Here is a 10,892-nt window from a genome sequence, read left to right as displayed (position 1 = left end):
CACTGATTCGTGATGACCACGACGAGTCTGCAAAGACTCTTGCGACATGAAATGAAATATGAAATGAAATGCGAAATGAAATAACATCGTAGTGACGAATACAAAATACATCCTACCCTCCTTTATAAGGCATTCAATTGCATATATGATCACTTCTAATGTACATAACTATACTTAACCTACTGCTGTAACTCAAAAATCTGTCCTAATATAAGGGATGAAGAGAGAACAAAAATATATAAAAATCTGTATGAAAAGTTAAAATTATTCATGTTACTATATGAACAGGAAAATAATAGGCTCGTCGCGTATGGACATAATTAGTAACAGTATTGCACCGCTGCCGAACATATATAAAAGTATTTAAATCATTATAAATATGCTTATATTTTGCTTGTGGTTGTTCATGGTGAGTTACATGAACTGTCTTAAAATATATTTTATGTGTGTTAGACAGTGTACGATTGTCTTTTAATTTTATTTAATGTAACAAATATTTTTAATCATCCGACACTAAATAACACAAAGAAGTGCTCGGAAACTTTAATAATAGGGAATTCAAATACATTTTAAACATTAATTTAAACTCAATTGGAAGTTAAATCTCAATCTTTGCAGATCAATCCCCTTTTAGCCTCGGATAACTCGTTAGCGCCTAATGAATGGAGCTCTTTGAACTTGGACGAAATACATTATATATACATAGATTTAGAAGAAATGTAAGTTAATTGTTTTACATATTACAGATAATGTACTAAAGATATAATAAGGGACAGAATTCATCTTATATTACTATACAGTATAGGTTAAATAATAATCAGTACATGTGATTACAGCGAGGGATTGGTATATGGGTTTGATAAATTGAATAATACAGAATTACAATTCGACTTTGAAATTAAAGTAGATGACATCTCAAACGAAAATTCGGCGGATAAATTCAACAAAGATGAACTTACAAGCAACCACTCGAATCATGTGTTAGTTATAGCAGCTTGCACTGCGGTGGCGTTGGCAACATCAGTGGCTATATTTATTTACGGGAAGAAAGCACTAATTGACTATTTGCAATCTGGGAAATATGGTAAGTGTATTTACGTTCTAAACAAAAAGTAATATCTGACTTTCAACTTCCACACAAATCAATTAAGATCTTTTAATACAGATGAGAGGAAATATCAAAAAATCCACCCGCAACTAAATCACGAACCAATTCTTGTAATAATAATGTATTAGACAATATTCAATATTAGTTTTCATGATTTTTTTGCTAATTTAATTGCTGTTCTTTTACTACATTACAGTTTCTTGTCTGATGTTTTCGACGTTTTAACGTATTAAAATGTGTTGTTGAGATAAATAAATATATTTTATTTATTTCAATTTCCAGATCTTCCAGAAGACACGAGAGACGCTATAGGTAATCATGAAATGTCACAAGTACATTGCTAAGGTTTAACAACGTTAAAATTTCACTTAGTTATGTTAATAATAGCGAATAAGATTATAGAAGTAAATAAACATGAATGAGATATATTTTTGAATGTCATTACTCGTTTTATAATTATCAAGTCGTAGATAATCATTAAAACTCTAAACAAATCTTTACTTTAACATAAGCAATAGTGAAGTAATATCTATACATGTATTATTTATTTAACTTGTAATGAAGTGATTAAAAAAAATCGCAGTTTAGATATGAACAAAATGTAATTATTTATATCCAACCAAGTTCATAATAGTACGCAACACATAATATTATAAATTATAATTAATACTACATACAGGAAGGAAGTTCAGATCGGGTCTGTTGATATTTTCCTGTTGGAACGAAATTCGGTACACGTATTGAAGCAACTAACAAAAAATCAAAAAAAATTACTTATATATATTAATAAGAATATTGATTAACAAATAACCCTTTGTCAAATGATGCCGGTAGCCACATTCAGCACATGTTAAATGTCTAGTAAACGAGAAATACAATTTCAGTGACATGTCTTCAAACGGGGAAAGATAATCAAACGACACTCCGAAACTCCCTCTTGTCCTGGGAGGAGGGAGTGTTAGACTACCGACTAAAAACCCCCCGTACCTTTTCCTGCTCCCAGGCAGATCGCGGTACAAAATTACGCTTGCACCCGCCACCCGGCTTGACATCGGCTCTAGGGCCCCATCTATAGTGGTCTGTGTGGGTGTGGTGGTCTCCGCACCGTACGCTCGGGTCTGCTTGTGGTCGGGCGGCGAACTTCCCTTGCTCCACGCCCGCAGAGCCCTGCTTCAGTGACTTGTCTAGCATCAGATTATTGTTATTCTTGTCACTCAGAATAATACATCGACCTAAATTATCAACTGACCCTATAGAACATGACACTCTTAAAAAAAAAGAATTTCTTTACATCCTGTTAGAAAATACGGTCACTCATATTTCATATTTATATTATATGAAAAGGCAAACTATTCTTAAAAAAAAATTCGTCGTGGTTTAATAAGCCACAACAAACTTATACTCCTTTACACATTGGAATGGAATGGGTCCATAAGTACTGGACACGTGAAGTAAATTTCTGTAAAGTAATTTTGCATTTCCTTTAAAATATTAACTGTTTGAGTTGTCATCATCTAAAGAACATAATTTATGTGAATTACGAAAGATAAAAAATATTTATTATACACTAGCTGTTACCCACTACTTCGTCTCCGTAAAACAAAGAGTAATTGCGGGATCGAGATTCGGGATCGGGATAGAAGGTATTCTATGTCCTTTATTGTCCAGAGTATTGTCCAGGGTTCCATCCATCTCTTTGACAAAAAAAATCAAAAATTCATCATAATTTGATGGTTTGAACGTGAAAACTTAACAGACAGACAGACAAAGTTACTTTTCCATTAGTAGCGATGTATGCAAGTGAGCTTAAGAGGTTACGTCTTGGGAACGTAAGCCAGTTGTGCTATTTTGATGGGGCTACCGTTTTTGTTAATATTTTCGTTTTATTACAGTCTTAAGTTGCAAACAACATCCTATATTATAATAAAGCACATCAATGTCTAGTTTATTTATTTATTTAATTACTTTAGAAAAAATGAAATCAGCCAAAATGTCTTAACAATACAACCGGCTCGGGTAAAATAGTTGTAGGTATAGACTTTATGGAATTTTCCTTTTAGTTTAATTAGTACTATTAGGCATTTTATTGATGAATATTATTTGTATTAAGAACCGCTGGTTGTCCATATAGTAAGTACGTAAATTAAAATTTCAATAAGAAAATCCACTGTGAACAATTCTCACAGGCGTAGTCTTTGAACTTGTAACCTCCGGTGTCGCATTCCGGTTTCTTCACCAATTTAATCCATGTCCTGACCCCAGGCGGTGAACTCCATCCTATATATCTAGCCATCATATAGGCATCTATAAAAACCTCTTACGAAAACCCTTTTCAAAATATTCTAACTTTGCAGTGAAGAAACATTGTAAAGATATTAAATTCGTATGAGACGAAACTTCTCGGCATTCCATAGATTCGTCGTGCGGGTGCCGGGTCCAACGCGTTGCAGGGAGAGGAGCTTCAACAGAGCCTGAGGTAGGTTTAAAGGACCTATATCTAAAGCGCCGTAAAAGTTCACCTCCACCGTGCAAGCTCCTCTCTATCTAACACAATTTGAAAGGACCTACTTAGACTGCCTTCGAAGTACGTTCCTAAAAAATATTGATGTTAGCTCTGGACAGGCCCAAGTCTTTTAGTAGGTTGTAGAGAGTTTCGCTATTATACATCTCGCTCCCACTTCTACCGCGTACAAATTTACGACGAATCTACTCTCAGTCTGTTTCTTTAGCTGGATTCGAACCTGACACCTACGGATTACAGCGTTCCAGTTGCTTTTCCAATTAAGCTATCGCGTTACTCGAGTAATTTAATTCGTAAAGCTTGGTAAGAGTGGTGACCAGTACAAATTATAGAGGAAATTGACACAAGGATTCAGCGAGCTGGGTAAAGCATGGGCAGCTGAAGACAGCAATTTAATTATATACGTCACTAATTCTTGTCGATAATTTATTTAGCAAGCGTCTTCTTCAACCATATAACCTTTTCTCCGTTGATGTCTTTCTAGCGCATGCTCTGCTCGACTGTCACCATTGTAAGATGGCATCCAACACAACCCTGATGTCTAGAGAAGCCACTTTGTTATATAAAGAGGGAGGATGCTTTGGAGGTCAGAATACGCTGAACAAACGCAACTTCAGACAGGTCGGCGTTCGGTCAACTTCGGACATCGTCGACGATTCTCGTAACAAGAACAGCCTTCGTAGTTTTTGTGCAGGGACGAACTGACAACATACTTTTAAAAAATCTTACTTCTTCTTCTTATCTAATATTAATTCAGATTTTATTATTATGATACTGAAATATTCATAAATAGCAAACATTTTGTAAGTACCTATCAGTCATTCAACAGTTTCGATACCGCACATCTAAATTCTAAAACATATAAATCTTAATTCTTTTGATTCATAATCTTCATATATATAGAAATACTCTAAATTGCAATCTTCTCAACGGATCTAAGAGCTTTATGGTCGTATACTTATTTCAATGATCAATTTTTCTATTAATAAAGTATCAAATTTATGTGTTAATATTAATGAATAATCTAAGCCTTTTTTTGTCAGCGTTATACAAAACAGTCTAATAATATCACTACAATCCGTATCTGTGGGGGGTGCAATGTTCACGCCTGCGCTCTCCTCCGCTACGACACCGCCTCATGTTCGACATGATCAGACCTATATAACATCGAGATTAACAAAACCGACTTCAACATTCACAAAATATTCAAAAAAAGTTATTATTATTGAAAATAATATATAAAACAAGAGCTATAACCGAGTAATACCAGCTAATTGTTACGTAATACTCTTCCTAGCGGTCTAATTGTGCTGTGTTTAAGTGGTTTTTACTATAATAGAGAATTTGGACGGTTATCGTGATTGAGATATAAGTGATGAGGTGAACCACGGAAGGCTTGCGGTATATTGAATTATACAGGTAAGCTGAAACAACATACTGTATTAAAATACTTACAATTGAACAATACAATGTTAAGACACAAAAGATATTTTTTTCTTACTATTTTCTTGATATTCGTAACAAAAAATATACTTGCTTTCTATAAAAACACTAACACAAATGACTTACATTATTGAATCGATTGATATCCATAGAGTTTCTAGTGAATTTTTGAAAGAACTTATTAGAGGCATTTTTTTTCTTATATTCAATATCATGTTCATTTATTTTTAAGAAGTTAAATTTATATTTTACTTAACACGAGTATATTCACGAGGCATTGCGTGTGATAATCAATAGTAACTGCAAAAATGTAACGCAAAAATATATTCCAGAGAGTCCTCCGAGGCTCGCCTTACGTTAGACCTTCATCGATAAAGAAACACAGAGTCCTCTACCTGAAACATAATTCTTCATTTCGTACTATTATTTAAGATTTCTTACTTCATTTTTAAATAAAATATTTATCATATAGCTGTCTATAACCTGAAATATATCCATTTAATTTTAATTCAATTATAGTAACAAGAAAAGATATGAAAAATTTAGTATAATTTATCTTAATTTAAAATCTGATGTAGCTCAAGTATTTAGCGAGAAATACAATCTCAGATTGAATCTTTTTTTATACGATATTGATATAAATACCAAAGAAGGTTGAGGTTTTATATCTGTATATTTTATTGTTAAAATGTTGTCACCCGTGCTAGTCGTTACTACATACTACTACCGAATACTATGAGGTTAACGGGGTTAATTGTCCACCTAAATACGCCTCGATGATTGGTTTAATTTATATATCGACTAACGCTCATACCAATTAACATATTGCTAAAGGTTTTATAATGAAAAACGAAATATATTTGCTACTGTCAAATCATCGTGAATTATTAAAATTTAGCTGTTTTTTATTACTTTAAACTAGTTTCCCTCGAATATAAGTTAAAAATTCTTTTCAATCAGGAGATTGATATTTCAAATTGGGAAATTAAAGTACGTTCAGTTATTTTTTAAAAATCGAACGATTCAATCTTACGTTCCATTTTTGAAAACTTTTTTTATATCTTCTTGAATACAAAGACGTTCCTATTATATACAAAATATCTTTTATGCAACACGGTAGTATTAATTAAAGTAGCAAGCTAAACAAACGGAAGATTTCTTTATGTAGGGACCTAATTAAGGCTTTTGCATTATTTTTATTACCTGATAAAAATCCATCATTTCTTTCATAATTCTCATCATTTCATCAAGACCCATTAATCGCGTTGTATTCCTGACTCTATTCCAGCACTCTTTAGAGTAATTACTATATATTTAGATTTTTTTCTAACTTATATAACCTGAATGAAGTCAGTAGCGATTGGCTTACAAGCTTAGGAAGCACCTGTCGCAAACGTAAATAGACTGTACCTAGATAATGGAAACTAAATTTCTGAAAGGGAAATTATTACCAAATGGTATACTTTTCAGAATTGATATTTTTTTATCTCGTATCAACGTTGATAATAATAAATAATAAAGGAATAATAGCTACTGCTGAGGATGTCATATATAAGAAAATATTAAAAAAATATATATTTTTAACCGACGTTCACAAAAGTACATATCCCGATCGAGATTCCTAGGTCTCACTTCTATATAATAGGCCGCTGAAAATAAAACATGATTATTGAAATTTCAGAAATGAATAATTTTAATTAAAATCAAAGTTTAGGAGCACATTTTTTTTTTAATTTGACCCAATGCTCAAAGAGTGGCGTCACACGAGTGGAGCGCGTTCACCGGCACTCGCTTAAAGTATTTTAATTATACGCTTGTCATTTCAATGACTGTATAACGTAACTCGGTAACTCAGAAAGCCGTTTGAAACTGTTTAATGATGAAATAAATGTTAGAGAGAATTTAATGAAATTATTTCGATTAAATAAAAAAATATATTAATCTACCCCAATATAACTATTTAAAATCTTTATAAGTCATAGATTTCGCTAATTTTCTCATCACCGTATTATTTACATAAAATTATACTGTATTTAAATCAGTTGTATAAATGGGAGCACTTAAAAACACGAGTCCTGTACAAGCTTAGAACTCTTTACGAAATATAATATTTTTTACTAGTTTACGCTTTTGGCGTGTTACGAATTTTCAAAGTTGTAAAATGCGCTTAGTGGTCTAAAACAAACCTACACTTTATGTGAGCTTTTGTTGCCTACACGTTACACAGAAGGTTTAGACCGAGCGTGTTTGTTTTACGTGCACTTGTAGTAATCGTTTTTGTTCGTTCATTAAACCAAAAGTGTATTATAAAGTGATTAAAAAACAATTAAAACACAACTATAACTTGTATTTTTAATTCAATTATATTTAGATGTATGAGATTTTCGAGATTACAGATTAAAAATTAAAAAAAAATTGACAAATATACTACGTGGTTATATTATTTTAGTTAACATTTACAGTGTCTCTGCACTTTCATCTCGTCTGTCCGCGATCACGGCTGCTGTAATCAAAACGTCAGAAAAATATCATATATGAAGATGAATCCGCGTATTACATACGAAGAAAGAAGGTTTCATTTCAAACAGTACATTTCTCTCTATTATTAAGTTATACTAAATCATATTAAAGAGTTAAAAACCGAGAGAAAGATCTGATATATTGGTTAAAAGGTTTATAAATAGCCACAACTAGTTAATTGCTATAATTTTTTTTAAAAAGGTAAACAACTTAAGCGAACTATCACGCTCCGTATAATTCAGGCTTTCAGTGAGAGGCGTGAGTAGTGTAAGTTGCTCTTTTGCCATTCACACATACAAAAATCGGCTTTCAAAAACCAGGCATTACTGGCTGATGCATTGCGTCATACTCGACCCACTGCAGTGCCTCAAGTTCTTTCAATACACGACCTTAAAAAATTAAAAATAGAGTCCATATTTAATTGCGCCGGGCATAATTAAATTATAGAGGTGACCCTGTTCGTGGCAGCTCTAAGAGTTGTTATTTAGTCTGAAATACTTCTGTTTTTCCAACGTCTTACCTCCAAGATGTTTATCTTATAGATTTACTTAAAGGTTATGCCATATACTGAATAAATAAATATAGACAAACAAATAGTAATTGTTGATCCCGTGTGTTCATATAAAAAGTTATTTTTTATAAGTTTCGTGTAGTGCAAGTTTCGTGTAGTCGGTGGAATATACAGCTCTCGTTACAACTAACTCGAATAGAATTAGAAGAAAGAAAGAATTATTAACACAAAGCTGGGGAAGAATTGTATTTATGAGTACAAAGAAATAAATTCAACAAATAGCAAACTCTGTGATATGTGAGTTTCATTTAAATTTTTATATTTTTTTCTGTTAATCGATATTATTATTATATAAACATTAATACGATACGAACTGCGTTTAATAATTCCTCTAAAGCTATATTTATTTCACAGATAAATATAAGACGAGGAGTAAGTTATTATTGGTTGAAATTTATAGAACAAACTTCCTTATTGTGACAGATCACGCCACTTTAAAGAGATACTTGTTAGCTATAGATTTGTTATAAAACAATCTTATTTTTACTTTCAGTGAAAAAAAAATTAATAAGAAATAATTTTTATTCTTTACCTTTCCTTGTTGGGCGCGTTAAAATCTTCTACTCTTAAAACGTTTCTATCGAGTCATACTTTTTGATGTAAGTCTTATTAATTTTTTTATCCTACATTCCTAGAATACGTGTTTAAAGTAGTTGTACTCGGTTATAGTAAAATGGGTCAACCCCCACTTCAACGTGACAACCGTACGAAACCACTTTCCCCATTGTTTCCTAGTCTTTTCGTTTCCAATTAATGTTCTGAGAATTATGAAGAAAAAACTCTTTCCACTGTTACAAATAACGAAAAGCCGTGAGAACTAGTAATAAGGGTATTCATAATTTTTCCTATTTTTATATTCCTATGTTTGAAAATTTTAAACACTCAATAAAACCTGTGAAAGTAATAAAAATGATCAATTATTATTAGAGATGAAATGCTATCAATTTCATCTCAAAATATTTTTTTTATAAGTTAATTATGTTTTAATAACTTTAAATAATGAATTAGAATTATACCAATAGAGATATAAAAATAATTTATTGTAAAAATAATAAAATCAATTAAAATTACGCTCCAGTAACGCCTTTTATATGATATAAATGTTTCTTAAATTGAATTCAGTGATTTTGATAACAGACTAGTAATATATGTATTTATAGTTGGCCAATACTGTGACAGATATAAGTAATCACGGCTCGAAGTCTTTGTTTCTTCTTTGTAAATTGGTTTAGGTCACAACCGCGTCATCTATAGAGGCCATCTCGTAATCGATTCCACAAAGAACTTTATAATGGAAAGCAGATAGCTTTCTTGTAGAAACACTTGGTTTTTTGTTCAAGGCCACTTAATTATATAATATTGAAGTTATGGTTATCTCTGTTGATACAATATATGTTGACTTATTGAGATTTCATAGAGAGATAACATAGAGAGGATTGAAAACGAAAAATATCTTATGTAACAAAAAATTATTCATTAATTTATCTTATGTATGCAATAAAAAAGATTAATATATCGCCTGGTCCATAAATTGATAAGCAATTGAGTGTTGTAATTAAAAAAAAATAAAAAAGGGCGAGTCGGACTCGCCCATGAAGGGTTCCGTAGCAGCAAGCAGATGTCATAATATAAAAGTTATTGTAGAGCGTTGTAACTTTGATCGATGTTTTATATAAAAAATAACTTTGTTTTACATGGTGTTTGTAGGAACGACAAAGTTGTATATGCGATTTTTTAAAAAGGTATTATTTCTTAAAAACTAATAATAATATCTCGTTCAAACCACTTTTCGTTGAAAGTTTCCATTGAAATCTACAGCATATATATATTTTTTTATTTTTCTCACTCTCTTATTTTAAAAGTTAGAGAGGGGGGTCTCTCATGTTTCCACTTTGGAAGCATCTATTTTTCAAAGAATTGATTTTGATAAAAAATGGTTAGAGGAACCCAAAAGTCTTTTTTAAAGCCCTTTCCATAAACACCCATCACGGTTAGCTAAAAAAAATTTTAATCCGTCTCATGTACGAAATGCCCCCCTTTAATTTTTAAACTTATTAATTTTTATTCAAAATTTGCATAACGGTTACCAGAATACGTCAACCTACAAAGTTTCAACCATGTAGGCCCAACAGTTTCGGAAATGGCTGTGACATACGGACGGACAGACGGACGGACGGACAGACAGAAATGACGAATCTATAAGGGTTCCGGTTTTTTGCCATTTGGCTACGGAACCCTAACAAGTGTCATAACTAGCGGACGTTCATAATTAACTGCTTTTCACCCGATATTTATCTCAAATTTAAGAGCAATAAAGCTAGTTTTGCACTTTTTTTTATGCTGTCGTTGCTACGTAGAATGCATCCTCAGTCTTACTCGTAAAGAAAGGATTTCATATATATAGAAACTGTGATTTCGACGAGTTATATAATTATATAAGTTAATTTAAACTATATATTTCGAAATAATCACATTACTTTATCTTTTTACTTTTGACGCGATATTATACTTTAATCTCGTTAACTGTGAACGCGGTGTCTTAATCGAATAGTCAGGTTAATATTGAATATAATCCGATATAGAGACGAGTTAGATACGTGGATACGGGTATAAAAAAAATGTCGCTCATAAAATCGTACTCCTCTTACCTTACACAAATTACAATAAAATTATGTAATTCAAATTAGTCATTACTATAAAAATAAATCTATTGACATTTACAAAATACA

General features: G+C 31.7%; 1 protein-coding gene across 3 annotated transcripts in view; it reads left to right on the top strand.

The window, feature by feature from the left end:
* The first annotated feature begins 250 nt into the window (after positions 1-250).
* The window catches only part of LOC116766716 (uncharacterized), a 29,346-nt gene continuing 18,704 nt past the window's right edge, over positions 251-10,892 (top strand). The window contains exons 1-6 of one of the 3 annotated variants that reach the window (XM_061521583.1): positions 251-409; positions 619-719; positions 837-1,084; positions 1,391-1,453; positions 4,114-4,844; positions 4,927-5,048. The gene's annotated coding sequence lies outside the window, so the exon portion shown is untranslated. Of the gene's footprint in view, positions 410-618; positions 720-836; positions 1,085-1,390; positions 1,454-3,112; positions 3,585-4,113; positions 5,049-8,067; positions 8,401-10,892 lie in introns of those variants that run through there. The other 2 variants (XM_032656771.2, XM_032656772.2) reach the window with 2 other exon arrangements.

This window comes from Danaus plexippus, chromosome 10 (genome assembly GCF_018135715.1).
Source record: "Danaus plexippus chromosome 10, MEX_DaPlex, whole genome shotgun sequence".
NCBI classification, from domain to species: domain Eukaryota; kingdom Metazoa; phylum Arthropoda; class Insecta; order Lepidoptera; family Nymphalidae; genus Danaus; species Danaus plexippus.
The sequence above is the reverse complement of the archived record's forward strand: the minus strand, read 5'-3'. Positions and strand labels throughout refer to the sequence as shown.